The sequence below is a fragment of the Ranitomeya variabilis genome, chromosome 1 (assembly GCF_051348905.1).
Source record: "Ranitomeya variabilis isolate aRanVar5 chromosome 1, aRanVar5.hap1, whole genome shotgun sequence".
Classification (NCBI taxonomy): domain Eukaryota; kingdom Metazoa; phylum Chordata; class Amphibia; order Anura; family Dendrobatidae; genus Ranitomeya; species Ranitomeya variabilis.
The window spans coordinates 846,234,272-846,261,567 of NC_135232.1; the positions used below are offsets into that span (position 1 = coordinate 846,234,272).

The 27,296-nt window shown below is 37.9% G+C and overlaps 36 non-coding genes across 36 annotated transcripts; all 36 read left to right on the top strand.

Annotated features, from left to right (window-relative positions):
• Positions 1–416: 416 nt before the first annotated feature.
• Positions 417–489, top strand: TRNAK-UUU (transfer RNA lysine (anticodon UUU)). Its single transcript has one exon. It is a non-coding gene; the product is annotated as a tRNA-Lys (tRNA).
• A 609-nt stretch (positions 490–1,098) lies between these two features.
• TRNAK-UUU (transfer RNA lysine (anticodon UUU)) lies at positions 1,099–1,171 on the top strand. Its single transcript has one exon. It is a non-coding gene; the product is annotated as a tRNA-Lys (tRNA).
• A 613-nt stretch (positions 1,172–1,784) lies between these two features.
• On the top strand, positions 1,785–1,857 carry TRNAK-UUU (transfer RNA lysine (anticodon UUU)). The gene has a single exon. It is a non-coding gene; the product is annotated as a tRNA-Lys (tRNA).
• A 1,291-nt stretch (positions 1,858–3,148) lies between these two features.
• Positions 3,149–3,221, top strand: TRNAK-UUU (transfer RNA lysine (anticodon UUU)). Its single transcript has one exon. It is a non-coding gene; the product is annotated as a tRNA-Lys (tRNA).
• A 1,299-nt stretch (positions 3,222–4,520) lies between these two features.
• TRNAK-UUU (transfer RNA lysine (anticodon UUU)) lies at positions 4,521–4,593 on the top strand. Its single transcript has one exon. It is a non-coding gene; the product is annotated as a tRNA-Lys (tRNA).
• A 1,290-nt stretch (positions 4,594–5,883) lies between these two features.
• On the top strand, positions 5,884–5,956 carry TRNAK-UUU (transfer RNA lysine (anticodon UUU)). Its single transcript has one exon. It is a non-coding gene; the product is annotated as a tRNA-Lys (tRNA).
• A 609-nt stretch (positions 5,957–6,565) lies between these two features.
• TRNAK-UUU (transfer RNA lysine (anticodon UUU)) lies at positions 6,566–6,638 on the top strand. Its single transcript has one exon. It is a non-coding gene; the product is annotated as a tRNA-Lys (tRNA).
• Positions 6,639–7,242: 604 nt separating this feature from the next.
• Positions 7,243–7,315, top strand: TRNAK-UUU (transfer RNA lysine (anticodon UUU)). Its single transcript has one exon. It is a non-coding gene; the product is annotated as a tRNA-Lys (tRNA).
• Positions 7,316–7,924: 609 nt separating this feature from the next.
• TRNAK-UUU (transfer RNA lysine (anticodon UUU)) lies at positions 7,925–7,997 on the top strand. Its single transcript has one exon. It is a non-coding gene; the product is annotated as a tRNA-Lys (tRNA).
• Positions 7,998–8,601: 604 nt separating this feature from the next.
• On the top strand, positions 8,602–8,674 carry TRNAK-UUU (transfer RNA lysine (anticodon UUU)). The gene has a single exon. It is a non-coding gene; the product is annotated as a tRNA-Lys (tRNA).
• Positions 8,675–9,283: 609 nt separating this feature from the next.
• Positions 9,284–9,356, top strand: TRNAK-UUU (transfer RNA lysine (anticodon UUU)). The gene has a single exon. It is a non-coding gene; the product is annotated as a tRNA-Lys (tRNA).
• Positions 9,357–9,965: 609 nt separating this feature from the next.
• Positions 9,966–10,038, top strand: TRNAK-UUU (transfer RNA lysine (anticodon UUU)). Its single transcript has one exon. It is a non-coding gene; the product is annotated as a tRNA-Lys (tRNA).
• A 609-nt stretch (positions 10,039–10,647) lies between these two features.
• TRNAK-UUU (transfer RNA lysine (anticodon UUU)) lies at positions 10,648–10,720 on the top strand. Its single transcript has one exon. It is a non-coding gene; the product is annotated as a tRNA-Lys (tRNA).
• Positions 10,721–11,329: 609 nt separating this feature from the next.
• On the top strand, positions 11,330–11,402 carry TRNAK-UUU (transfer RNA lysine (anticodon UUU)). The gene has a single exon. It is a non-coding gene; the product is annotated as a tRNA-Lys (tRNA).
• A 604-nt stretch (positions 11,403–12,006) lies between these two features.
• TRNAK-UUU (transfer RNA lysine (anticodon UUU)) lies at positions 12,007–12,079 on the top strand. Its single transcript has one exon. It is a non-coding gene; the product is annotated as a tRNA-Lys (tRNA).
• Positions 12,080–12,688: 609 nt separating this feature from the next.
• TRNAK-UUU (transfer RNA lysine (anticodon UUU)) lies at positions 12,689–12,761 on the top strand. Its single transcript has one exon. It is a non-coding gene; the product is annotated as a tRNA-Lys (tRNA).
• A 613-nt stretch (positions 12,762–13,374) lies between these two features.
• Positions 13,375–13,447, top strand: TRNAK-UUU (transfer RNA lysine (anticodon UUU)). Its single transcript has one exon. It is a non-coding gene; the product is annotated as a tRNA-Lys (tRNA).
• Positions 13,448–14,056: 609 nt separating this feature from the next.
• Positions 14,057–14,129, top strand: TRNAK-UUU (transfer RNA lysine (anticodon UUU)). Its single transcript has one exon. It is a non-coding gene; the product is annotated as a tRNA-Lys (tRNA).
• A 604-nt stretch (positions 14,130–14,733) lies between these two features.
• TRNAK-UUU (transfer RNA lysine (anticodon UUU)) lies at positions 14,734–14,806 on the top strand. The gene has a single exon. It is a non-coding gene; the product is annotated as a tRNA-Lys (tRNA).
• Positions 14,807–15,419: 613 nt separating this feature from the next.
• Positions 15,420–15,492, top strand: TRNAK-UUU (transfer RNA lysine (anticodon UUU)). The gene has a single exon. It is a non-coding gene; the product is annotated as a tRNA-Lys (tRNA).
• Positions 15,493–16,105: 613 nt separating this feature from the next.
• On the top strand, positions 16,106–16,178 carry TRNAK-UUU (transfer RNA lysine (anticodon UUU)). Its single transcript has one exon. It is a non-coding gene; the product is annotated as a tRNA-Lys (tRNA).
• A 613-nt stretch (positions 16,179–16,791) lies between these two features.
• On the top strand, positions 16,792–16,864 carry TRNAK-UUU (transfer RNA lysine (anticodon UUU)). Its single transcript has one exon. It is a non-coding gene; the product is annotated as a tRNA-Lys (tRNA).
• A 613-nt stretch (positions 16,865–17,477) lies between these two features.
• TRNAE-UUC (transfer RNA glutamic acid (anticodon UUC)) lies at positions 17,478–17,550 on the top strand. The gene has a single exon. It is a non-coding gene; the product is annotated as a tRNA-Glu (tRNA).
• Positions 17,551–18,163: 613 nt separating this feature from the next.
• On the top strand, positions 18,164–18,236 carry TRNAK-UUU (transfer RNA lysine (anticodon UUU)). Its single transcript has one exon. It is a non-coding gene; the product is annotated as a tRNA-Lys (tRNA).
• A 609-nt stretch (positions 18,237–18,845) lies between these two features.
• Positions 18,846–18,918, top strand: TRNAK-UUU (transfer RNA lysine (anticodon UUU)). Its single transcript has one exon. It is a non-coding gene; the product is annotated as a tRNA-Lys (tRNA).
• Positions 18,919–19,531: 613 nt separating this feature from the next.
• Positions 19,532–19,604, top strand: TRNAK-UUU (transfer RNA lysine (anticodon UUU)). The gene has a single exon. It is a non-coding gene; the product is annotated as a tRNA-Lys (tRNA).
• A 609-nt stretch (positions 19,605–20,213) lies between these two features.
• Positions 20,214–20,286, top strand: TRNAK-UUU (transfer RNA lysine (anticodon UUU)). Its single transcript has one exon. It is a non-coding gene; the product is annotated as a tRNA-Lys (tRNA).
• Positions 20,287–20,895: 609 nt separating this feature from the next.
• Positions 20,896–20,968, top strand: TRNAK-UUU (transfer RNA lysine (anticodon UUU)). Its single transcript has one exon. It is a non-coding gene; the product is annotated as a tRNA-Lys (tRNA).
• Positions 20,969–21,577: 609 nt separating this feature from the next.
• TRNAK-UUU (transfer RNA lysine (anticodon UUU)) lies at positions 21,578–21,650 on the top strand. The gene has a single exon. It is a non-coding gene; the product is annotated as a tRNA-Lys (tRNA).
• Positions 21,651–22,263: 613 nt separating this feature from the next.
• TRNAK-UUU (transfer RNA lysine (anticodon UUU)) lies at positions 22,264–22,336 on the top strand. The gene has a single exon. It is a non-coding gene; the product is annotated as a tRNA-Lys (tRNA).
• A 613-nt stretch (positions 22,337–22,949) lies between these two features.
• TRNAK-UUU (transfer RNA lysine (anticodon UUU)) lies at positions 22,950–23,022 on the top strand. Its single transcript has one exon. It is a non-coding gene; the product is annotated as a tRNA-Lys (tRNA).
• Positions 23,023–23,635: 613 nt separating this feature from the next.
• Positions 23,636–23,708, top strand: TRNAK-UUU (transfer RNA lysine (anticodon UUU)). The gene has a single exon. It is a non-coding gene; the product is annotated as a tRNA-Lys (tRNA).
• Positions 23,709–24,317: 609 nt separating this feature from the next.
• TRNAK-UUU (transfer RNA lysine (anticodon UUU)) lies at positions 24,318–24,390 on the top strand. Its single transcript has one exon. It is a non-coding gene; the product is annotated as a tRNA-Lys (tRNA).
• Positions 24,391–25,689: 1,299 nt separating this feature from the next.
• TRNAK-UUU (transfer RNA lysine (anticodon UUU)) lies at positions 25,690–25,762 on the top strand. Its single transcript has one exon. It is a non-coding gene; the product is annotated as a tRNA-Lys (tRNA).
• Positions 25,763–26,371: 609 nt separating this feature from the next.
• TRNAK-UUU (transfer RNA lysine (anticodon UUU)) lies at positions 26,372–26,444 on the top strand. Its single transcript has one exon. It is a non-coding gene; the product is annotated as a tRNA-Lys (tRNA).
• Positions 26,445–27,053: 609 nt separating this feature from the next.
• Positions 27,054–27,126, top strand: TRNAK-UUU (transfer RNA lysine (anticodon UUU)). The gene has a single exon. It is a non-coding gene; the product is annotated as a tRNA-Lys (tRNA).
• The last annotated feature ends 170 nt before the right edge of the window (positions 27,127–27,296 follow it).

Here is a 27,296-nt window from a genome sequence, read left to right on the forward strand (position 1 = left end):
AAGCAGGAACATATGTTTCCCATAAAAAGCAAGCAGAACCAAAGTGAGTTCTACTTTTCTCTGTAGCACATGTGGCATCAACATTATGAAAGACAATAAACATCAGTACTGAGCTGTACGTATGTGAATTCAGCTTTGGAGAAAGCTAAATCAATTGCTTGATGTTGCAGCTCCACCTGCTTGTAACTGCACAAGTCTGATAGCTTTTCACTGGGCTGAGTGCTCAACACTGCTCTTTCCCATTTTCCTATGCATAGAGTTAAAAAAGAGATGTAACCTGACACCTCATTGTGCTGGCAGTGTTGACTTTGATTTTGAGTTTGCACAGTGACATAAAGAAAGCAGCATATCTTAGGGTACAGATCGATGAATAGGAAGAGAATCTTAAAAAATGTACAAACTTTTTTCTGGAGAGGGCCTGGGTAGCTCAGTCGGTAGAGCATCAGACTTTTAATCTGAGGGTCCAGGGTTCAAGTCCCTGTTCAGGCGTCTTTTAAATTTCATCCTATCACTTTGTTTAAATTTCAGCTTGTGCTTTAAGTTAAGTTACATGCTTAGTTCACTCATTTGTTATTAAAAAATAAAAATGTTGCTTTTCTTCTAGATAGGAAAAGATACATTTGAATATGTCCAAACTGAATGCACGATGCTTTGCTTGATTTTGGCATTGTACAGTGATATTAAGCAGGAACATATGTTTCCCATAAAAAGCAAGCAGAACCACAGTGAGTTCTACTTTTCTCTGTAGCACATGTGGCATCAACATTATGAAAGACAATAAACATCAGTACTGAGCTGTACGTATGTGAATTCAGCTTTGGAGAAAGCTAAATCAATTGCTTGATGTTGCAGCTCCACCTGCTTGTAACTGCACAAGTCTGATAGCTTTTCACTGGGCTGAGTGCTCAACACTGCTCTTTCCCATTTTCCTATGCATAGAGTTAAAAAAGAGATGTAACCTGACACCTCATTGTGCTGGCAGTGTTGACTTTGATTTTGAGTTTGCACAGTGACTTAAAGAAAGCAGCATATCTTAGGGTACAGATCGATGAATAGGAAGAGAATCTTAAAAAATGTACAAACTTTTTTCTGGAGAGGGCCTGGGTAGCTCAGTCGGTAGAGCATCAGACTTTTAATCTGAGGGTCCAGGGTTCAAGTCCCTGTTCAGGCGTCTTTTAAATTTCATCCTATCACTTTGTTTAAATTTCAGCTTGTGCTTTAAGTTAAGTTACATGCTTAGTTCACTCATTTGTTATTAAAAAATAAAAATGTTGCTTTTCTTCTAGATAGGAAAAGATACATTTGAATATGTCCAAACTGAATGCACGATGCTTTGCTTGATTTTGGCATTGTACAGTGATATTAAGCAGGAACATATGTTTCCCATAAAAAGCAAGCAGAACCACAGTGAGTTCTACTTTTCTCTGTAGCACATGTGGCATCAACATTATGAAAGACAATAAACATCAGTACTGAGCTGTACGTATGTGAATTCAGCTTTGGAGAAAGCTAAATCAATTGCTTGATGTTGCAGCTCCACCTGCTTGTAACTGCACAAGTCTGATAGCTTTTCACTGGGCTGAGTGCTCAACACTGCTCTTTCCCATTTTCCTATGCATAGAGTTAAAAAAGAGATGTAACCTGACACCTCATTGTGCTGGCAGACAGTGTTGACTTTGATTTTGAGTTTGCACAGTGACATAAAGAAAGCAGCATATCTTAGGGTACAGATCGATGAATAGGAAGAGAATCTTAAAAAATGTACAAACTTTTTTCTGGAGAGGGCCTGGGTAGCTCAGTCGGTAGAGCATCAGACTTTTAATCTGAGGGTCCAGGGTTCAAGTCCCTGTTCAGGCGTTTTTTAAATTTCATCCTATCACTTTGTTTAAATTTCAGCTTGTACTTTAAGTTAAGTTACATGCTTAGTTCACTCATTTGTTATTAAAAAATAAAACTGTTGCTTTTCTTCTAGATAGGAAAAGATACATTTGAATATGTCCAAACTGAATGCACGATGCTTTGCTTGATTTTGGCATTGTACAGTGATATTAAGCAGGAACATATGTTTCCCATAAAAAGCAAGCAGAACCAAAGTGATTTCTACTTTTCTCTGTAGCACATGTGGCATCAACATTATGAAAGACAATAAACATCAGCACTGAGCTGTACGTATGTGAATTCAGCTTTGGAGAAAGCTAAATCAATTGCTTGATGTTGCAGCTCCACCTGCTTGTAACTGCACAAGTCTGATAGCTTTTCACTGGGCTGAGTGCTCAACACTGCTCTTTCCCATTTTCCTATGCATAGAGTTAAAAAAGAGATGTAACCTGACACCTCATTGTGCTGGCAGACAGTGTTGACTTTGATTTTGAGTTTGCACAGTGACATAAAGAAAGCAGCATATCTTAGGGTACAGATCGATGAATAGGAAGAGAATCTTAAAAAATGTACAAACTTTTTTCTGGAGAGGGCCTGGGTATCTCAGTCGGTAGAGCATCAGACTTTTAATCTGAGAGTCCAGGGTTCAAGTCCCTGTTCAGGCGTTTTTTAAATTTCATCCTATCACTTTGTTTAAATTTCAGCTTGTACTTTAAGTTAAGTTACATGCTTAGTTCACTCATTTGTTATTAAAAAATAAAAATGTTGCTTTTCTTCTAGATAGGAAAAGATACATTTGAATATGTCCAAACTGAATGCACGATGCTTTGCTTGATTTTGGCATTGTACAGTGATATTAAGCAGGAACATATGTTTCCCATAAAAAGCAAGCAGAACCAAAGTGAGTTCTACTTTTCTCTGTAGCACATGTGGCATCAACATTATGAAAGACAATAAACATCAGTACTGAGCTGTACGTATGTGAATTCAGCTTTGGAGAAAGCTAAATCAATTGCTTGATGTTGCAGCTCCACCTGCTTGTAACTGCACAAGTCTGATAGCTTTTCACTGGGCTGAGTGCTCAACACTGCTCTTTCCCATTTTCCTATGCATAGAGTTAAAAAAAGAGATGTAACCTGACACCTCATTGTGCTGGCAGACAGTGTTGACTTTGATTTTGAGTTTGCACAGTGACATAAAGAAAGCAGCATATCTTAGGGTACAGGTCGATGAATAGGAAAAAAAATGTACAAACTTTTCTCTGGAGAGGGCCTGGGTAGCTCAGTCGGTAGAGCATCAGACTTTTAATCTGAGGGTCCAGGGTTCAAGTCCCTGTTCAGGCGTCTTTTAAATTTCATCCTATCACTTTGTTTAAATTTCAGCTTGTGCTTTAAGTTAAGTTACATGCTTAGTTCACTCATTTGTTATTAAAAAATAAAAATGTTGCTTTTCTTCTAGATAGGAAAAGATACATTTGAATATGTCCAAACTGAATGCACGATGCTTTGCTTGATTTTGGCATTGTACAGTGATATTAAGCAGGAACATATGTTTCCCATAAAAAGCAAGCAGAACCAAAGTGAGTTCTACTTTTCTCTGTAGCACATGTGGCATCAACATTATGAAAGACAATAAACATCAGTACTGAGCTGTACGTATGTGAATTCAGCTTTGGAGAAAGCTAAATCAATTGCTTGATGTTGCAGCTCCACCTGCTTGTAACTGCACAAGTCTGATAGCTTTTCACTGGGCTGAGTGCTCAACACTGCTCTTTCCCATTTTCCTATGCATAGAGTTAAAAAAGAGATGTAACCTGACACCTCATTGTGCTGGCAGACAGTGTTGACTTTGATTTTGAGTTTGCACAGTGACATAAAGAAAGCAGCATATCTTAGGGTACAGATCGATGAATAGGAAGAGAATCTTAAAAAATGTACAAACTTTTTTCTGGAGAGGGCCTGGGTATCTCAGTCGGTAGAGCATCAGACTTTTAATCTGAGAGTCCAGGGTTCAAGTCCCTGTTCAGGCGTTTTTTAAATTTCATCCTATCACTTTGTTTAAATTTCAGCTTGTACTTTAAGTTAAGTTACATGCTTAGTTCACTCATTTGTTATTAAAAAATAAAAATGTTGCTTTTCTTCTAGATAGGAAAAGATACATTTGAATATGTCCAATCTGAATGCACGATGCTTTGCTTGATTTTGGCATTGTACAGTGATATTAAGCAGGAACATATGTTTCCCATAAAAAGCAAGCAGAACCAAAGTGAGTTCTACTTTTCTCTGTAGCACATGTGGCATCAACATTATGAAAGACAATAAACATCAGTACTGAGCTGTACGTATGTGAATTCAGCTTTGGAGAAAGCTAAATCAATTGCTTGATGTTGCAGCTCCACCTGCTTGTAACTGCACAAGTCTGATAGCTTTTCACTGGGCTGAGTGCTCAACACTGCTCTTTCCCATTTTCCTATGCATAGAGTTAAAAAAGAGATGTAACCTGACACCTCATTGTGCTGGCAGACAGTGTTGACTTTGATTTTGAGTTTGCACAGTGACATAAAGAAAGCAGCATATCTTAGGGTACAGGTCGATGAATAGGAAGAGAATCTTAAAAAATGTACAAACTTTTTTCTGGAGAGGGCCTGGGTAGCTCAGTCGGTAGAGCATCAGACTTTTAATCTGAGGGTCCAGGGTTCAAGTCCCTGTTCAGGCGTCTTTCAAATTTCATCCTATCACTTTGTTTAAATTTCAGCTTGTGCTTTAAGTTAAGTTACATGCTTAGTTCACTCATTTGTTATTAAAAAAAAAAATTGTGGCTTTTCTTCTAGATAGGAAAAGATACATTTGATTATGTCCAAACTGAATGCACGATGCTTTGCTTGATTTTTGCATTGTACAGTGATATTAAGCAGGAACATATGTTTCCCATAAAAAGCAAGCAGAACCAAAGTGAGTTCTACTTTTCTCTGTAGCACATGTGGCATCAACATTATGAAAGACAATAAACATCAGTACTGAGCTGTACGTATGTGAATTCAGCTTTGGAGAAAGCTAAATCAATTGCTTGATGTTGCAGCTCCACCTGCTTGTAACTGCACAAGTCTGATAGCTTTTCACTGGGCTGAGTGCTCAACACTGCTCTTTTCCATTTTCCTATGCATAGAGTTAAAAAAGAGATGTAACCTGACACCTCATTGTGCTGGCAGACAGTGTTGACTTTGATTTTGAGTTTGCACAGTGACATAAAGAAAGCAGCATATCTTAGGGTACAGGTCGATGAATAGGAAGAGAATCTTAAAAAATGTACAAACTTTTTTCTGGATAGGGCCTGGGTATCTCAGTCGGTAGAGCATCAGACTTTTAATCTGAGAGTCCAGGGTTCAAGTCCCTGTTCAGGCGTTTTTTAAATTTCATCCTATCACTTTGTTTAAATTTCAGCTTGTGCTTTAAGTTAAGTTACATGCTTAGTTCACTCATTTGTTATTAAAAAAAAAAATTGTGGCTTTTCTTCTAGATAGGAAAAGATACATTTGATTATGTCCAAACTGAATGCACGATGCTTTGCTTGATTTTTGCATTGTACAGTGATATTAAGCAGGAACATATGTTTCCCATAAAAAGCAAGCAGAACCAAAGTGAGTTCTACTTTTCTCTGTAGCACATGTGGCATCAACATTATGAAAGACAATAAACATCAGTACTGAGCTGTACGTATGTGAATTCAGCTTTGGAGAAAGCTAAATCAATTGCTTGATGTTGCAGCTCCACCTGCTTGTAACTGCACAAGTCTGATAGCTTTTCACTGGGCTGAGTGCTCAACACTGCTCTTTCCCATTTTCCTATGCATAGAGTTAAAAAAGAGATGTAACCTGACACCTCATTGTGCTGGCAGACAGTGTTGACTTTGATTTTGAGTTTGCACAGTGACATAAAGAAAGCAGCATATCTTAGGGTACAGGTCGATGAATAGGAAAAAAAATGTACAAACTTTTTTCTGGAGAGGGCCTGGGTAGCTCAGTCGGTAGAGCATCAGACTTTTAATCTGAGGGTCCAGGGTTCAAGTCCCTGTTCAGGCGTCTTTTAAATTTCATCCTATCACTTTGTTTAAATTTCAGCTTGTGCTTTAAGTTAAGTTACATGCTTAGTTCACTCATTTGTTATTAAAAAATAAAAATGTTGCTTTTCTTCTAGATAGGAAAAGATACATTTGAATATGTCCAAACTGAATGCACGATGCTTTACTTGATTTTGGCATTGTACAGTGATATTAAGCAGGAACATATGTTTCCCATAAAAAGCAAGCAGAACCAAAGTGAGTTCTACTTTTCTCTGTAGCACATGTGGCATCAACATTATGAAAGACAATAAACATCAGTACTGAGCTGTACGTATGTGAATTCAGCTTTGGAGAAAGCTAAATCAATTGCTTGATGTTGCAGCTCCACCTGCTTGTAACTGCACAAGTCTGATAGCTTTTCACTGGGCTGAGTGCTCAACACTGCTCTTTCCCATTTTCCTATGCATAGAGTTAAAAAAGAGATGTAACCTGACACCTCATTGTGCTGGCAGTGTTGACTTTGATTTTGAGTTTGCACAGTGACATAAAGAAAGCAGCATATCTTAGGGTACAGATCGATGAATAGGAAGAGAATCTTAAAAAATGTACAAACTTTTTTCTGGAAAGGGCCTGGGTAGCTCAGTCGGTAGAGCATCAGACTTTTAATCTGAGGGTCCAGGGTTCAAGTCCCTGTTCAGGCGTCTTTTAAATTTCATTCTATCACTTTGTTTAAATTTCAGCTTGTGCTTTAAGTTAAGTTACATGCTTAGTTCACTCATTTGTTATTAAAAAATAAAAATGTTGCTTTTCTTCTAGATAGGAAAAGATACATTTGAATATGTCCAAACTGAATGCACGATGCTTTGCTTGATTTTGGCATTGTACAGTGATATTAAGCAGGAACATATGTTTCCCATAAAAAGCAAGCAGAACCAAAGTGAGTTCTACTTTTCTCTGTAGCACATGTGGCATCAACATTATGAAAGACAATAAACATCAGTACTGAGCTGTACGTATGTGAATTCAGCTTTGGAGAAAGCTAAATCAATGGCTTGATGTTGCAGCTCCACCTGCTTGTAACTGCACAAGTCTGATAGCTTTTCACTGGGCTGAGTGCTCAACACTGCTCTTTCCCATTTTCCTATGCATAGAGTTAAAAAAGAGATGTAACCTGACACCTCATTGTGCTGGCAGACAGTGTTGACTTTGATTTTGAGTTTGCACAGTGACATAAAGAAAGCAGCATATCTTAGGGTACAGGTCGATGAATAGGAAAAAAAATGTACAAACTTTTTTCTGGAGAGGGCCTGGGTAGCTCAGTCGGTAGAGCATCAGACTTTTAATCTGAGGGTCCAGGGTTCAAGTCCCTGTTCAGGCGTCTTTTAAATTTCATCCTATCACTTTGTTTAAATTTCAGCTTGTGCTTTAAGTTAAGTTACATGCTTAGTTCACTCATTTGTTATTAAAAAATAAAAATGTTGCTTTTCTTCTAAATAGGAAAAGATACATTTGAATATGTCCAAACTGAATGCACGATGCTTTGCTTGATTTTGGCATTGTACAGTGATATTAAGCAGGAACATATGTTTCCCATAAAAAGCAAGCAGAACCAAAGTGAGTTCTACTTTTCTCTGTAGCACATGTGGCATCAACATTATGAAAGACAATAAACATCAGTACTGAGCTGTACGTATGTGAATTCAGCTTTGGAGAAAGCTAAATCAATTGCTTGATGTTGCAGCTCCACCTGCTTGTAACTGCACAAGTCTGATAGCTTTTCACTGGGCTGAGTGCTCAACACTGCTCTTTCCCATTTTCCTATGCATAGAGTTAAAAAAGAGATGTAACCTGACACCTCATAGTGCTGGCAGTGTTGACTTTGATTTTGAGTTTGCACAGTGACATAAAGAAAGCAGCATATCTTAGGGTACAGATCGATGAATAGGAAGAGAATCTTAAAAAATGTACAAACTTTTTTCTGGAAAGGGCCTGGGTAGCTCAGTCGGTAGAGCATCAGACTTTTAATCTGAGGGTCCAGGGTTCAAGTCCCTGTTCAGGCGTCTTTTAAATTTCATCCTATCACTTTGTTTAAATTTCAGCTTGTGCTTTAAGTTAAGTTACATGCTTAGTTCACTCATTTGTTATTAAAAAATAAAAATGTTGCTTTTCTTCTAGATAGGAAAAGATACATTTGAATATGTCCAAACTGAATGCACGATGCTTTGCTTGATTTTGGCATTGTACAGTGATATTAAGCAGGAACATATGTTTCCCATAAAAAGCAAGCAGAACCAAAGTGAGTTCTACTTTTCTCTGTAGCACATGTGGCATCAACATTATGAAAGACAATAAACATCAGTACTGAGCTGTACGTATGTGAATTCAGCTTTGGAGAAAGCTAAATCAATGGCTTGATGTTGCAGCTCCACCTGCTTGTAACTGCACAAGTCTGATAGCTTTTCACTGGGCTGAGTGCTCAACACTGCTCTTTCCCATTTTCCTATGCATAGAGTTAAAAAAGAGATGTAACCTGACACCTCATTGTGCTGGCAGACAGTGTTGACTTTGATTTTGAGTTTGCACAGTGACATAAAGAAAGCAGCATATCTTAGGGTACAGGTCGATGAATAGGAAAAAAAATGTACAAACTTTTTTCTGGAGAGGGCCTGGGTAGCTCAGTCGGTAGAGCATCAGACTTTTAATCTGAGGGTCCAGGGTTCAAGTCCCTGTTCAGGCGTCTTTTAAATTTCATCCTATCACTTTGTTTAAATTTCAGCTTGTGCTTTAAGTTAAGTTACATGCTTAGTTCACTCATTTGTTATTAAAAAATAAAAATGTTGCTTTTCTTCTAGATAGGAAAAGATACATTTGAATATGTCCAAACTGAATGCACGATGCTTTGCTTGATTTTGGCATTGTACAGTGATATTAAGCAGGAACATATGTTTCCCATAAAAAGCAAGCAGAACCAAAGTGAGTTCTACTTTTCTCTGTAGCACATGTGGCATCAACATTATGAAAGACAATAAACATCAGTACTGAGCTGTACGTATGTGAATTCAGCTTTGGAGAAAGCTAAATCAATTGCTTGATGTTGCAGCTCCACCTGCTTGTAACTGCACAAGTCTGATAGCTTTTCACTGGGCTGAGTGCTCAACACTGCTCTTTCCCATTTTCCTATGCATAGAGTTAAAAAAGAGATGTAACCTGACACCTCATTGTGCTGGCAGTGTTGACTTTGATTTTGAGTTTGCACAGTGACATAAAGAAAGCAGCATATCTTAGGGTACAGATCGATGAATAGGAAGAGAATCTTAAAAAATGTACAAACTTTTTTCTGGAAAGGGCCTGGGTAGCTCAGTTGGTAGAGCATCAGACTTTTAATCTGAGGGTCCAGGGTTCAAGTCCCTGTTCAGGCGTCTTTTAAATTTCATCCTATCACTTTGTTTAAATTTCAGCTTGTGCTTTAAGTTAAGTTACATGCTTAGTTCACTCATTTGTTATTAAAAAATAAAAATGTTGCTTTTCTTCTAGATAGGAAAAGATACATTTGAATATGTCCAAACTGAATGCACGATGCTTTGCTTGATTTTGGCATTGTACAGTGATATTAAGCAGGAACATATGTTTCCCATAAAAAGCAAGCAGAACCACAGTGAGTTCTACTTTTCTCTGTAGCATATGTGGCATCAACATTATGAAAGACAATAAACATCAGTACTGAGCTGTACGTATGTGAATTCAGCTTTGGAGAAAGCTAAATCAATTGCTTGATGTTGCAGCTCCACCTGCTTGTAACTGCACAAGTCTGATAGCTTTTCACTGGGCTGAGTGCTCAACACTGCTCTTTCCCATTTTCCTATGCATAGAGTTAAAAAAGAGATGTAACCTGACACCTCATTGTGCTGGCAGTGTTGACTTTGATTTTGAGTTTGCACAGTGACATAAAGAAAGCAGCATATCTTAGGGTACAGATCGATGAATAGGAAGAGAATCTTAAAAAATGTACAAACTTTTTTCTGGAAAGGGCCTGGGTAGCTCAGTTGGTAGAGCATCAGACTTTTAATCTGAGGGTCCAGGGTTCAAGTCCCTGTTCAGGCGTCTTTTAAATTTCATCCTATCACTTTGTTTAAATTTCAGCTTGTGCTTTAAGTTAAGTTACATGCTTAGTTCACTCATTTGTTATTAAAAAATAAAAATGTTGCTTTTCTTCTAGATAGGAAAAGATACATTTGAATATGTCCAAACTGAATGCACGATGCTTTGCTTGATTTTGGCATTGTACAGTGATATTAAGCAGGAACATATGTTTCCCATAAAAAGCAAGCAGAACCACAGTGAGTTCTACTTTTCTCTGTAGCATATGTGGCATCAACATTATGAAAGACAATAAACATCAGTACTGAGCTGTACGTATGTGAATTCAGCTTTGGAGAAAGCTAAATCAATTGCTTGATGTTGCAGCTCCACCTGCTTGTAACTGCACAAGTCTGATAGCTTTTCACTGGGCTGAGTGCTCAACACTGCTCTTTCCCATTTTCCTATGCATAGAGTTAAAAAAGAGATGTAACCTGACACCTCATTGTGCTGGCAGTGTTGACTTTGATTTTGAGTTTGCACAGTGACATAAAGAAAGCAGCATATCTTAGGGTACAGATCGATGAATAGGAAGAGAATCTTAAAAAATGTACAAACTTTTTTCTGGAGAGGGCCTGGGTAGCTCAGTCGGTAGAGCATCAGACTTTTAATCTGAGGGTCCAGGGTTCAAGTCCCTGTTCAGGCGTCTTTTAAATTTCATCCTATCACTTTGTTTAAATTTCAGCTTGTGCTTTAAGTTAAGTTACATGCTTAGTTCACTCATTTGTTATTAAAAAATAAAAATGTTGCTTTTCTTCTAGATAGGAAAAGATACATTTGAATATGTCCAAACTGAATGCACGATGCTTTGCTTGATTTTGGCATTGTACAGTGATATTAAGCAGGAACATATGTTTCCCATAAAAAGCAAGCAGAACCACAGTGAGTTCTACTTTTCTCTGTAGCACATGTGGCATCAACATTATGAAAGACAATAAACAACAGTACTGAGCTGTACGTATGTGAATTCAGCTTTGGAGAAAGCTAAATCAATTGCTTGATGTTGCAGCTCCACCTGCTTGTAACTGCACAAGTCTGATAGCTTTTCACTGGGCTGAGTGCTCAACACTGCTCTTTCCCATTTTCCTATGCATAGAGTTAAAAAAGAGATGTAACCTGACACCTCATTGTGCTGGCAGTGTTGACTTTGATTTTGAGTTTGCACAGTGACATAAAGAAAGCAGCATATCTTAGGGTACAGATCGATGAATAGGAAGAGAATCTTAAAAAATGTACAAACTTTTTTGTGGAGAGGGCCTGGGTAGCTCAGTCGGTAGAGCATCAGACTTTTAATCTGAGGGTCCAGGGTTCAAGTCCCTGTTCAGGCGTCTTTTAAATTTCATCCTATCACTTTGTTTAAATTTCAGCTTGTGCTTTAAGTTAAGTTACATGCTTAGTTCACTCATTTGTTATTAAAAAATAAAAATGTTGCTTTTCTTCTAGATAGGAAAAGATACATTTGAATATGTCCAAACTGAATGCACGATGCTTTGCTTGATTTTGGCATTGTACAGTGATATTAAGCAGGAACATATGTTTCCCATAAAAAGCAAGCAGAACCAAAGTGAGTTCTACTTTTCTCTGTAGCACATGTGGCATCAACATTATGAAAGACAATAAACATCAGTACTGAGCTGTACGTATGTGAATTCAGCTTTGGAGAAAGCTAAATCAATTGCTTGATGTTGCAGCTCCACCTGCTTGTAACTGCACAAGTCTGATAGCTTTTCACTGGGCTGAGTGCTCAACACTGCTCTTTCCCATTTTCCTATGCATAGAGTTAAAAAAGAGATGTAACCTGACACCTCATTGTGCTGGCAGACAGTGTTGACTTTGATTTTGAGTTTGCACAGTGACATAAAGAAAGCAGCATATCTTAGGGTACAGGTCGATGAATAGGAAAAAAAATGTACAAACTTTTTTCTGGAGAGGGCCTGGGTAGCTCAGTCGGTAGAGCATCAGACTTTTAATCTGAGGGTCCAGGGTTCAAGTCCCTGTTCAGGCATCTTTTAAATTTCATCCTATCACTTTGTTTAAATTTCAGCTTGTGCTTTAAGTTAAGTTACATGCTTAGTTCACTCATTTGTTATTAAAAAATAAAAATGTTGCTTTTCTTCTAGATAGGAAAAGATACATTTGAATATGTCCAAACTGAATGCACGATGCTTTGCTTGATTTTGGCATTGTACAGTGATATTAAGCAGGAACATATGTTTCCCATAAAAAGCAAGCAGAACCAAAGTGAGTTCTACTTTTCTCTGTAGCACATGTGGCATCAACATTATGAAAGACAATAAACATCAGTACTGAGCTGTACGTATGTGAATTCAGCTTTGGAGAAAGCTAAATCAATTGCTTGATGTTGCAGCTCCACCTGCTTGTAACTGCACAAGTCTGATAGCTTTTCACTGGGCTGAGTGCTCAACACTGCTCTTTCCCATTTTCCAATGCATAGAGTTAAAAAAGAGATGTAACCTGACACCTCATTGTGCTGGCAGTGTTGACTTTGATTTTGAGTTTGCACAGTGACATAAAGAAAGCAGCATATCTTAAGGTACAGATCGATGAATAGGAAGAGAATCTTAAAAAATGTACAAACTTTTTTCTGGAGAGGGCCTGGGTAGCTCAGTCGGTAGAGCATCAGACTTTTAATCTGAGGGTCCAGGGTTCAAGTCCCTGTTCAGGCGTCTTTTAAATTTCATCCTATCACTTTGTTTAAATTTCAGCTTGTGCTTTAAGTTAAGTTACATGCTTAGTTCACTCATTTGTTATTAAAAAATAAAAATGTTGCTTTTCTTCTAGATAGGAAAAGATATATTTGAATATGTCCAAACTGAATGCACGATGCTTTGCTTGATTTTGGCATTGTACAGTGATATTAAGCAGGAACATATGTTTCCCATAAAAAGCAAGCAGAACCACAGTGAGTTCTACTTTTCTCTGTAGCACATGTGGCATCAACATTATGAAAGACAATAAACATCAGTACTGAGCTGTACATATGTGAATTCAGCTTTGGAGAAAGCTAAATCAATTGCTTGATGTTGCAGCTCCACCTGCTTGTAACTGCACAAGTCTGATAGCTTTTCACTGGGCTGAGTGCTCAACACTGCTCTTTCCCATTTTCCTATGCATAGAGTTAAAAAAGAGATGTAACCTGACACCTCATTGTGCTGGCAGACAGTGTTGACTTTGATTTTGAGTTTGCACAGTGACATAAAGAAAGCAGCATATCTTAGGGTACAGATCGATGAATAGGAAGAGAATCTTAAAAAATGTACAAACTTTTTTCTGGAGAGGGCCTGGGTAGCTCAGTCGGTAGAGCATCAGACTTTTAATCTGAGGGTCCAGGGTTCAAGTCCCTGTTCAGGCGTCTTTTAAATTTCATCCTATCACTTTGTTTAAATTTCAGCTTGTGCTTTAAGTTAAGTTACATGCTTAGTTCACTCATTTGTTATTAAAAAATAAAAATGTTGCTTTTCTTCTAGATAGGAAAAGATACATTTGAATATGTCCAAACTGAATGCACGATGCTTTGCTTGATTTTGGCATTGTACAGTGATATTAAGCAGGAACATATGTTTCCCATAAAAAGCAAGCAGAACCAAAGTGAGTTCTACTTTTCTCTGTAGCACATGTGGCATCAACATTATGAAAGACAATAAACATCAGTACTGAGCTGTACGTATGTGAATTCAGCTTTGGAGAAAGCTAAATCAATTGCTTGATGTTGCAGCTCCACCTGCTTGTAACTGCCCAAGTCTGATAGCTTTTCACTGGGCTGAGTGCTCAACACTGCTCTTTCCCATTTTCCTATGCATAGAGTTAAAAAAGAGATGTAACCTGACACCTCATTGTGCTGGCAGTGTTGACTTTGATTTTGAGTTTGCACAGTGACATAAAGAAAGCAGCATATCTTAGGGTACAGATCGATGAATAGGAAGAGAATCTTAAAAAATGTACAAACTTTTTTCTGGAGAGGGCCTGGGTAGCTCAGTCGGTAGAGCGTCAGACTTTTAATCTGAGGGTCCAGGGTTCAAGTCCCTGTTCAGGCGTCTTTTAAATTTCATCCTATCACTTTGTTTAAATTTCAGCTTGTGCTTTAAGTTAAGTTACATGCTTAGTTCACTCATTTGTTATTAAAAAATAATTGTTTTTCTTCTAGATAGGAAAAGATACATTTGAATATGTCCAAACTGAATGCACGATGCTTTGCTTGATTTTGGCATTGTACAGTGATATTAAGCAGGAACATATGTTTCCCATAAAAAGCAAGCAGAACCACAGTGAGTTCTACTTTTCTCTGTAGCATATGTGGCATCAACATTATGAAAGACAATAAACATCAGTACTGAGCTGTACGTATGTGAATTCAGCTTTGGAGAAAGCTAAATCAATTGCTTGATGTTGCAGCTCCACCTGCTTTTAACTGCACAAGTCTGATAGCTTTTCACTGGGCTGAGTGCTCAACACTGCTCTTTCCCATTTTCCTATGCATAGAGTTAAAAAAGAGATGTAACCTGACACCTCATTGTGCTGGCAGTGTTGACTTTGATTTTGAGTTTGCACAGTGACATAAAGAAAGCAGCATATCTTAGGGTACAGATCGATGAATAGGAAGAGAATCTTAAAAAATGTACAAACTTTTTTCTGGAGAGGGCCTGGGTAGCTCAGTCGGTAGAGCATCAGACTTTTAATCTGAGGGTCCAGGGTTCAAGTCCCTGTTCAGGCGTCTTTTAAATTTCATCCTATCACTTTGTTTAAATTTCAGCTTGTGCTTTAAGTTAAGTTACATGCTTAGTTCACTCATTTGTTATTAAAAAATAAAAATGTTGCTTTTCTTCTAGATAGGAAAAGATACATTTGAATATGTCCAAACTGAATGCACGATGCTTTGCTTGATTTTGGCATTGTACAGTGATATTAAGCAGGAACATATGTTTCCCATAAAAAGCAAGCAGAACCACAGTGAGTTCTACTTTTCTCTGTAGCACATGTGGCATCAACATTATGAAAGACAATAAACATCAGTACTGAGCTGTACATATGTGAATTCAGCTTTGGAGAAAGCTAAATCAATTGCTTGATGTTGCAGCTCCACCTGCTTGTAACTGCACAAGTCTGATAGCTTTTCACTGGGCTGAGTGCTCAACACTGCTCTTTCCCATTTTCCTATGCATAGAGTTAAAAAAGAGATGTAACCTGACACCTCATTGTGCTGGCAGACAGTGTTGACTTTGATTTTGAGTTTGCACAGTGACATAAAGAAAGCAGCATATCTTAGGGTACAGATCGATGAATAGGAAGAGAATCTTAAAAAATGTACAAACTTTTTTCTGGAGAGGGCCTGGGTAGCTCAGTCGGTAGAGCATCAGACTTTTAATCTGAGGGTCCAGGGTTCAAGTCCCTGTTCAGGCGTCTTTTAAATTTCATCCTATCACTTTGTTTAAATTTCAGCTTGTGCTTTAAGTTAAGTTACATGCTTAGTTCACTCATTTGTTATTAAAAAATAAAAATGTTGCTTTTCTTCTAGATAGGAAAAGATACATTTGAATATGTCCAAACTGAATGCACGATGCTTTGCTTGATTTTGGCATTGTACAGTGATATTAAGCAGGAACATATGTTTCCCATAAAAAGCAAGCAGAACCACAGTGAGTTCTACTTTTCTCTGTAGCACATGTGGCATCAACATTATGAAAGACAATAAACATCAGTACTGAGCTGTACATATGTGAATTCAGCTTTGGAGAAAGCTAAATCAATTGCTTGATGTTGCAGCTCCACCTGCTTGTAACTGCACAAGTCTGATAGCTTTTCACTGGGCTGAGTGCTCAACACTGCTCTTTCCCATTTTCCTATGCATAGAGTTAAAAAAGAGATGTAACCTGACACCTCATTGTGCTGGCAGACAGTGTTGACTTTGATTTTGAGTTTGCACAGTGACATAAAGAAAGCAGCATATCTTAGGGTACAGATCGATGAATAGGAAGAGAATCTTAAAAAATGTACAAACTTTTTTCTGGAGAGGGCCTGGGTAGCTCAGTCGGTAGAGCATCAGACTTTTAATCTGAGGGTCCAGGGTTCAAGTCCCTGTTCAGGCGTCTTTTAAATTTCATCCTATCACTTTGTTTAAATTTCAGCTTGTGCTTTAAGTTAAGTTACATGCTTAGTTCACTCATTTGTTATTAAAAAATAAAAATGTTGCTTTTCTTCTAGATAGGAAAAGATACATTTGAATATGTCCAAACTGAATGCACGATGCTTTGCTTGATTTTGGCATTGTACAGTGATATTAAGCAGGAACATATGTTTCCCATAAAAAGCAAGCAGAACCAAAGTGAGTTCTACTTTTCTCTGTAGCACATGTGGCATCAACATTATGAAAGACAATAAACATCAGTACTGAGCTGTACGTATGTGAATTCAGCTTTGGAGAAAGCTAAATCAATTGCTTGATGTTGCAGCTCCACCTGCTTGTAACTGCCCAAGTCTGATAGCTTTTCACTGGGCTGAGTGCTCAACACTGCTCTTTCCCATTTTCCTATGCATAGAGTTAAAAAAGAGATGTAACCTGACACCTCATTGTGCTGGCAGACAGTGTTGACTTTGATTTTGAGTTTGCACAGTGACATAAAGAAAGCAGCATATCTTAGGGTACAGGTCGATGAATAGGAAGAGAATCTTAAAAAATGTACAAACTTTTTTCTGGAGAGGGCCTGGGTAGCTCAGTCGGTAGAGCATCAGACTTTTAATCTGAGGGTCCAGGGTTCAAGTCCCTGTTCAGGCGTCTTTCAAATTTCATCCTATCACTTTGTTTAAATTTCAGCTTGTGCTTTAAGTTAAGTTACATGCTTAGTTCACTCATTTGTTATTAAAAAAAAAAATTGTGGCTTTTGTTCTAGATAGGAAAAGATACATTTGATTATGTCCAAACTGAATGCACGATGCTTTGCTTGATTTTTGCATTGTACAGTGATATTAAGCAGGAACATATGTTTCCCATAAAAAGCAAGCAGAACCAAAGTGAGTTCTACTTTTCTCTGTAGCACATGTGGCATCAACATTATGAAAGACAATAAACATCAGTACTGAGCTGTACGTATGTGAATTCAGCTTTGGAGAAAGCTAAATCAATTGCTTGATGTTGCAGCTCCACCTGCTTGTAACTGCACAAGTCTGATAGCTTTTCACTGGGCTGAGTGCTCAACACTGCTCTTTCCCATTTTCCTATGCATAGAGTTAAAAAAGAGATGTAACCTGACACCTCATTGTGCTGGCAGACAGTGTTGACTTTGATTTTGAGTTTGCACAGTGACATAAAGAAAGCAGCATATCTTAGGGTACAGGTCGATGAATAGGAAGAGAATCTTAAAAAATGTACAAACTTTTTTCTGGAGAGGGCCTGGGTATCTCAGTCGGTAGAGCATCAGACTTTCAATCTGAGAGTCCAGGGTTCAAGTCCCTTTTCAGGCGTTTTTTAAATTTCATCCTATCACTTTGTTTAAATTTCAGCTTGTACTTTAAGTTAAGTAACATGCTTAGTTCACTCATTTGTTATTAAAAAATAAAAATGTTGCTTTTCTTCTAGATAGGAAAAGATACATTTGAATATGTCCAAACTGAATGCACGATGCTTTGCTTGATTTTGGCATTGTACAGTGATATTAAGCAGGAACATATGTTTCCCATAAAAAGCAAGCAGAACCAAAGTGAGTTCTACTTTTCTCTGTAGCACATGTGGCATCAACATTATGAAAGACAATAAACATCAGTACTGAGCTGTACGTATGTGAATTCAGCTTTGGAGAAAGCTAAATCAATTGCTTGATGTTGCAGCTCCACCTGCTTGTAACTGCACAAGTCTGATAGCTTTTCACTGGGCTGAGTGCTCAACACTGCTCTTTCCCATTTTCCTATGCATAGAGTTAAAAAAGAGATGTAACCTGACACCTCATTGTGCTGGCAGACAGTGTTGACTTTGATTTTGAGTTTGCACAGTGACATAAAGAAAGCAGCATATCTTAGGGTACAGGTCGATGAATAGGAAGAGAATCTTAAAAAATGTACAAACTTTTTTCTGGAGAGGGCCTGGGTAGCTCAGTCGGTAGAGCATCAGACTTTTAATCTGAGGGTCCAGGGTTCAAGTCCCTGTTCAGGCGTCTTTTAAATTTCATCCTATCACTTTGTTTAAATTTCAGCTTGTGCTTTAAGTTAAGTTACATGCTTAGTTCACTCATTTGTTATTAAAAAATAAAAATGTTGCTTTTCTTCTAGATAGGAAAAGATACATTTGAATATGTCCAAACTGAATGCACGATGCTTTGCTTGATTTTGGCATTGTACAGTGATATTAAGCAGGAACATATGTTTCCCATAAAAAGCAAGCAGAACCAAAGTGAGTTCTACTTTTCTCTGTAGCACATGTGGCATCAACATTATGAAAGACAATAAACATCAGTACTGAGCTGTACGTATGTGAATTCAGCTTTGGAGAAAGCTAAATCAATTGCTTGATGTTGCAGCTCCACCTGCTTGTAACTGCACAAGTCTGATAGCTTTTCACTGGGCTGAGTGCTCAACACTGCTCTTTCCCATTTTCCTATGCATAGAGTTAAAAAAGAGATGTAACCTGACACCTCATTGTGCTGGCAGTGTTGACTTTGATTTTGAGTTTGCACAGTGACATAAAGAAAGCAGCATATCTTAGGGTACAGATCGATGAATAGGAAGAGAATCTTAAAAAATGTACAAACTTTTTTCTGGAGAGGGCCTGGGTAGCTCAGTCGGTAGAGCATCAGACTTTTAATCTGAGGGTCCAGGGTTCAAGTCCCTGTTCAGGCGTCTTTTAAATTTCATCCTATCACTTTGTTTAAATTTCAGCTTGTGCTTTAAGTTAAGTTACATGCTTAGTTCACTCATTTGTTATTAAAAAATAAAAATGTTGCTTTTCTTCTAGATAGGAAAAGATACATTTGAATATGTCCAAACTGAATGCACGATGCTTTGCTTGATTTTGGCATTGTACAGTGATATTAAGCAGGAACATGTGTTTCCCATAAAAAGCAAGCAGAACCAAAGTGAGTTCTACTTTTCTCTGTAGCACATGTGGCATCAACATTATGAAAGACAATAAACATCAGTACTGAGCTGTACGTATGTGAATTCAGCTTTGGAGAAAGCTAAATCAATTGCTTGATGTTGCAGCTCCACCTGCTTGTAACTGCACAAGTCTGATAGCTTTTCACTGGGCTGAGTGCTCAACACTGCTCTTTCCCATTTTCCTATGCATAGAGTTAAAAAAGAGATGTAACCTGACACCTCATTGTGCTGGCAGACAGTGTTGACTTTGATTTTGAGTTTGCACAGTGACATAAAGAAAGCAGCATATCTTAGGGTACAGGTCGATGAATAGGAAGAGAATCTTAAAAAATGTACAAACTTTTTTCTGGAGAGGGCCTGGGTAGCTCAGTCGGTAGAGCATCAGACTTTTAATCTGAGGGTCCAGGGTTCAAGTCCCTGTTCAGGCGTCTTTCAAATTTCATCCTATCACTTTGTTTAAATTTCAGCTTGTGCTTTAAGTTAAGTTACATGCTTAGTTCACTCATTTGTTATTAAAAAAAAAAATTGTGGCTTTTGTTCTAGATAGGAAAAGATACATTTGATTATGTCCAAACTGAATGCACGATGCTTTGCTTGATTTTTGCATTGTACAGTGATATTAAGCAGGAACATATGTTTCCCATAAAAAGCAAGCAGAACCAAAGTGAGTTCTACTTTTCTCTGTAGCACATGTGGCATCAACATTATGAAAGACAATAAACATCAGTACTGAGCTGTACGTATGTGAATTCAGCTTTGGAGAAAGCTAAATCAATTGCTTGATGTTGCAGCTCCACCTGCTTGTAACTGCACAAGTCTGATAGCTTTTCACTGGGCTGAGTGCTCAACACTGCTCTTTCCCATTTTCCTATGCATAGAGTTAAAAAAGAGATGTAACCTGACACCTCATTGTGCTGGCAGTGTTGACTTTGATTTTGAGTTTGCACAGTGACATAAAGAAAGCAGCATATCTTAGGGTACAGATCGACGAATAGGAAGAGAATCTTAAAAAATGTACAAACTTTTTTCTGGAGAGGGCCTGGGTAGCTCAGTCGGTAGAGCATCAGACTTTTAATCTGAGGGTCCAGGGTTCAAGTCCCTGTTCAGGCGTCTTTTAAATTTCATCCTATCACTTTGTTTAAATTTCAGCTTGTGCTTTAAGTTAAGTTACATGCTTAGTTCACTCATTTGTTATTAAAAAATAAAAATGTTGCTTTTCTTCTAGATAGGAAAAGATACATTTGAATATGTCCAAACTGAATGCACGATGCTTTGCTTGATTTTGGCATTGTACAGTGATATTAAGCAGGAACATATGTTTCCCATAAAAAGCAAGCAGAACCAAAGTGAGTTCTACTTTTCTCTGTAGCACATGTGGCATCAACATTATGAAAGACAATAAACATCAGTACTGAGCTGTACGTATGTGAATTCAGCTTTGGAGAAAGCTAAATCAATTGCTTGATGTTGCAGCTCCACCTGCTTGTAACTGCACAAGTCTGATAGCTTTTCACTGGGCTGAGTGCTCAACACTGCTCGTTCCCATTTTCCTATGCATAGAGTTAAAAAAGAGATGTAACCTGACACCTCATTGTGCTGGCAGTGTTGACTTTGATTTTGAGTTTGCACAGTGACATAAAGAAAGCAGCATATCTTAGGGTACAGATCGATGAATAGGAAGAGAATCTTAAAAAATGTACAAACTTTTTTCTGGAGAGGGCCTGGGTAGCTCAGTCGGTAGAGCATCAGACTTTTAATCTGAGGGTCCAGGGTTCAAGTCCCTGTTCAGGCGTCTTTTAAATTTCATCCTATCACTTTGTTTAAATTTCAGCTTGTGCTTTAAGTTAAGTTACATGCTTAGTTCACTCATTTGTTATTAAAAAATAAAAATGTTGCTTTTCTTCTAGATAGGAAAAGATACATTTGAATATGTCCAAACTGAATGCACGATGCTTTGCTTGATTTTGGCATTGTACAGTGATATTAAGCAGGAACATATGTTTCCCATAAAAAGCAAGCAGAACCAAAGTGAGTTCTACTTTTCTCTGTAGCACATGTGGCATCAACATTATGAAAGACAATAAACATCAGTACTGAGCTGTACGTATGTGAATTCAGCTTTGGAGAAAGCTAAATCAATTGCTTGATGTTGCAGCTCCACCTGCTTGTAACTGCACAAGTCTGATAGCTTTTCACTGGGCTGAGTGCTCAACACTGCTCTTTCCCATTTTCCTATGCATAGAGTTAAAAAAGAGATGTAACCTGACACCTCATTGTGCTGGCAGTGTTGACTTTGATTTTGAGTTTGCACAGTGACATAAAGAAAGCAGCATATCTTAGGGTACAGATCGATGAATAGGAAGAGAATCTTAAAAAATGTACAAACTTTTTTCTGGAGAGGGCCTGGGTAGCTCAGTCGGTAGAGCATCAGACTTTTAATCTGAGGGTCCAGGGTTCAAGTCCCTGTTCAGGCGTCTTTAAAATTTCATCCTATCACTTTGTTTAAATTTCAGCTTGTGCTTTAAGTTAAGTTACATGCTTAGTTCACTCATTTGTTATTAAAAAATAAAAATGTTGCTTTTCTTCTAGATAGGAAAAGATACATTTGAATATGTCCAAACTGAATGCACGATGCTTTGCTTGATTTTGGCATTGTACAGTGATATTAAGCAGGAACATATGTTTCCCATAAAAAGCAAGCAGAACCAAAGTGAGTTCTACTTTTCTCTGTAGCACATGTGGCATCAACATTATGAAAGACAATAAACATCAGTACTGAGCTGTACGTATGTGAATTCAGCTTTGGAGAAAGCTAAATCAATTGCTTGATGTTGCAGCTCCACCTGCTTGTAACTGCACAAGTCTGATAGCTTTTCACTGGGCTGAGTGCTCAACACTGCTCTTTCCCATTTTCCTATGCATAGAGTTAAAAAAGAGATGTAACCTGACACCTCATTGTGCTGGCAGACAGTGTTGAATTTGATTTTGAGTTTGCACAGTGACATAAAGAAAGCAGCATATCTTAGGGTACAGATCGATGAATAGGAAGAGAATCTTAAAAAATGTACAAACTTTTTTCTGGAGAGGGCCTGGGTAGCTCAGTCGGTAGAGCATCAGACTTTTAATCTGAGGGTCCAGGGTTCAAGTCCCTGTTCAGGCGTCTTTTAAATTTCATCCTATCACTTTGTTTAAATTTCAGCTTGTGCTTTAAGTTAAGTTACATGCTTAGTTCACTCATTTGTTATTAAAAAATAAAAATGTTGCTTTTCTTCTAGATAGGAAAAGATACATTTGAATATGTCCAAACTGAATGCACGATGCTTTGCTTGATTTTGGCATTGTACAGTGATATTAAGCAGGAACATATGTTTCCCATAAAAAGCAAGCAGAACCAAAGTGAGTTCTACTTTTCTCTGTAGCACATGTGGCATCAACATTATGAAAGACAATAAACATCAGTACTGAGCTGTACGTATGTGAATTCAGCTTTGGAGAAAGCTAAATCAATTGCTTGATGTTGCAGCTCCACCTGCTTGTAACTGCACAAGTCTGATAGCTTTTCACTGGGCTGAGTGCTCAACACTGCTCTTTCCCATTTTCCTATGCATAGAGTTAAAAAAGAGATGTAACCTGACACCTCATTGTGCTGGCAGACAGTGTTGACTTTGATTTTGAGTTTGCACAGTGACATAAAGAAAGCAGCATATCTTAGGGTACAGATCGATGAATAGGAAGAGAATCTTAAAAAATGTACAAACTTTTTTCTGGAGAGGGCCTGGGTAGCTCAGTCGGTAGAGCATCAGACTTTTAATCTGAGGGTCCAGGGTTCAAGTCCCTGTTCAGGCGTCTTTTAAATTTCATCCTATCACTTTGTTTAAATTTCAGCTTGTGCTTTAAGTTAAGTTACATGCTTAGTTCACTCATTTGTTATTAAAAAATAAAAATGTTGCTTTTCTTCTAGATAGGAAAAGATACATTTGAATATGTCCAAACTGAATGCACGATGCTTTGCTTGATTTTGGCATTGTACAGTGATATTAAGCAGGAACATATGTTTCCCATAAAAAGCAAGCAGAACCAAAGTGAGTTCTACTTTTCTCTGTAGCACATGTGGCATCAACATTATGAAAGACAATAAACATCAGTACTGAGCTGTACGTATGTGAATTCAGCTTTGGAGAAAGCTAAATCAATTGCTTGATGTTGCAGCTCCACCTGCTTGTAACTGCACAAGTCTGATAGCTTTTCACTGGGCTGAGTGCTCAACACTGCTCTTTCCCATTTTCCTATGCATAGAGTTAAAAAAGAGATGTAACCTGACACCTCATTGTGCTGGCAGACAGTGTTGACTTTGATTTTGAGTTTGCACAGTGACATAAAGAAAGCAGCATATCTTAGGGTACAGATCGATGAATAGGAAGAGAATCTTAAAAAATGTACAAACTTTTTTCTGGAGAGGGCCTGGGTAGCTCAGTCGGTAGAGCATCAGACTTTTAATCTGAGGGTCCAGGGTTCAAGTCCCTGTTCAGGCGTCTTTTAAATTTCATCCTATCACTTTGTTTAAATTTCAGCTTGTGCTTTAAGTTAAGTTACATGCTTAGTTCACTCATTTGTTATTAAAAAATAAAAATGTTGCTTTTCTTCTAGATAGGAAAAGATACATTTGAATATGTCCAAACTGAATGCACGATGCTTTGCTTGATTTTGGCATTGTACAGTGATATTAAGCAGGAACATATGTTTCCCATAAAAAGCAAGCAGAACCAAAGTGAGTTCTACTTTTCTCTGTAGCACATGTGGCATCAACATTATGAAAGACAATAAACATCAGTACTGAGCTGTACGTATGTGAATTCAGCTTTGGAGAAAGCTAAATCAATTGCTTGATGTTGCAGCTCCACCTGCTTGTAACTGCACAAGTCTGATAGCTTTTCACTGGGCTGAGTGCTCAACACTGCTCGTTCCCATTTTCCTATGCATAGAGTTAAAAAAGAGATGTAACCTGACACCTCATTGTGCTGGCAGTGTTGACTTTGATTTTGAGTTTGCACAGTGACATAAAGAAAGCAGCATATCTTAGGGTACAGATCGATGAATAGGAAGAGAATCTTAAAAAATGTACAAACTCTTTTCTGCAGAGGGCCTGGGTAGCTCAGTCGGTAGAGCATCAGACTTTTAATCTGAGGGTCCAGGGTTCAAGTCCCTGTTCAGGCGTCTTTTAAATTTCATCCTATCACTTTGTTTAAATTTCAGCTTGTGCTTTAAGTTAAGTTACATGCTTAGTTCACTCATTTGTTATTAAAAAAAAAAATTGTGGCTTTTGTTCTAGATAGGAAAAGATACATTTGATTATGTCCAAACTGAATGCACGATGCTTTGCTTGATTTTTGCATTGTACAGTGATATTAAGCAGGAACATATGTTTCCCATAAAAAGCAAGCAGAACCAAAGTGAGTTCTACTTTTCTCTGTAGCACATGTGGCATCAACATTATGAAAGACAATAAACATCAGTACTGAGCTGTACGTATGTGAATTCAGCTTTGGAGAAAGCTAAATCAATTGCTTGATGTTGCAGCTCCACCTGCTTGTAACTGCACAAGTCTGATAGCTTTTCACTGGGCTGAGTGCTCAACACTGCTCTTTCCCATTTTCCTATGCATAGAGTTAAAAAAGAGATGTAACCTGACACCTCATTGTGCTGGCAGACAGTGTTGACTTTGATTTTGAGTTTGCACAGTGACATAAAGAAAGCAGCATATCTTAGGGTACAGGTCGATGAATAGGAAGAGAATCTTAAAAAATGTACAAACTTTTTTCTGGAGAGGGCCTGGGTATCTCAGTCGGTAGAGCATCAGACTTTTAATCTGAGAGTCCAGGGTTCAAGTCCCTTTTCAGGCGTTTTTTAAATTTCATCCTATCACTTTGTTTAAATTTCAGCTTGTACTTTAAGTTAAGTAACATGCTTAGTTCACTCATTTGTTATTAAAAAATAAAAATGTTGCTTTTCTTCTAGATAGGAAAAGATACATTTGAATATGTCCAAACTGAATGCACGATGCTTTGCTTGATTTTGGCATTGTACAGTGATATTAAGCAGGAACATATGTTTCCCATAAAAAGCAAGCAGAACCAAAGTGAGTTCTACTTTTCTCTGTAGCACATGTGGCATCAACATTATGAAAGACAATAAACATCAGTACTGAGCTGTACGTATGTGAATTCAGCTTTGGAGAAAGCTAAATCAATTGCTTGATGTTGCAGCTCCACCTGCTTGTAACTGCACAAGTCTGATAGCTTTTCACTGGGCTGAGTGCTCAACACTGCTCTTTCCCATTTTCCTATGCATAGAGTTAAAAAAGAGATGTAACCTGACACCTCATTGTGCTGGCAGACAGTGTTGACTTTGATTTTGAGTTTGCACAGTGACATAAAGAAAGCAGCATATCTTAGGGTACAGGTCGATGAATAGGAAGAGAATCTTAAAAAATGTACAAACTTTTTTCTGGAGAGGGCCTGGGTAGCTCAGTCGGTAGAGCATCAGACTTTTAATCTGAGGGTCCAGGGTTCAAGTCCCTGTTCAGGCGTCTTTTAAATTTCATCCTATCACTTTGTTTAAATTTCAGCTTGTGCTTTAAGTTAAGTTACATGCTTAGTTCACTCATTTGTTATTAAAAAATAAAAATGTTGCTTTTCTTCTAGATAGGAAAAGATACATTTGAATATGTCCAAACTGAATGCACGATGCTTTGCTTGATTTTGGCATTGTACAGTGATATTAAGCAGGAACATATGTTTCCCATAAAAAGCAAGCAGAACCAAAGTGAGTTCTACTTTTCTCTGTAGCACATGTGGCATCAACATTATGAAAGACAATAAACATCAGTACTGAGCTGTACGTATGTGAATTCAGCTTTGGAGAAAGCTAAATCAATTGCTTGATGTTGCAGCTCCACCTGCTTGTAACTGCACAAGTCTGATAGCTTTTCACTGGGCTGAGTGCTCAACACTGCTCTTTCCCATTTTCCTATGCATAGAGTTAAAAAAGAGATGTAACCTGACACCTCATTGTGCTGGCAGTGTTGACTTTGATTTTGAGTTTGCACAGTGACATAAAGAAAGCAGCATATCTTAGGGTACAGATCGATGAATAGGAAGAGAATCTTAAAAAATGTACAAACTTTTTTCTGGAGAGGGCCTGGGTAGCTCAGTCGGTAGAGCATCAGACTTTTAATCTGAGGGTCCAGGGTTCAAGTCCCTGTTCAGGCGTCTTTTAAATTTCATCCTATCACTTTGTTTAAATTTCAGCTTGTGCTTTAAGTTAAGTTACATGCTTAGTTCACTCATTTGTTATTAAAAAATAAAAATGTTGCTTTTCTTCTAGATAGGAAAAGATACATTTGAATATGTCCAAACTGAATGCACGATGCTTTGCTTGATTTTGGCATTGTACAGTGATATTAAGCAGGAACATATGTTTCCCATAAAAAGCAAGCAGAACCAAAGTGAGTTCTACTTTTCTCTGTAGCACATGTGGCATCAACATTATGAAAGACAATAAACATCAGTACTGAGCTGTACGTATGTGAATTCAGCTTTGGAGAAAGCTAAATCAATTGCTTGATGTTGCAGCTCCACCTGCTTGTAACTGCACAAGTCTGATAGCTTTTCACTGGGCTGAGTGCTCAACACTGCTCTTTCCCATTTTCCTATGCATAGAGTTAAAAAAGAGATGTAACCTGACACCTCATTGTGCTGGCAGTGTTGACTTTGATTTTGAGTTTGCACAGTGACATAAAGAAAGCAGCATATCTTAGGGTACAGATCGATGAATAGGAAGAGAATCTTAAAAAATGTACAAACTTTTTTCTGGAGAAGGCCTGGGTAGCTCAGTCGGTAGAGCATCAGACTTTTAATCTGAGGGTCCAGGGTTCAAGTCCCTGTTCAGGCGTCTTTTAAATTTCATCCTATCACTTTGTTTAAATTTCAGCTTGTGCTTTAAGTTAAGTTACATGCTTAGTTCACTCATTTGTTATTAAAAAATAAAAATGTTGCTTTTCTTCTAGATAGGAAAAGATACATTTGAATATGTCCAAACTGAATGCACGATGCTTTGCTTGA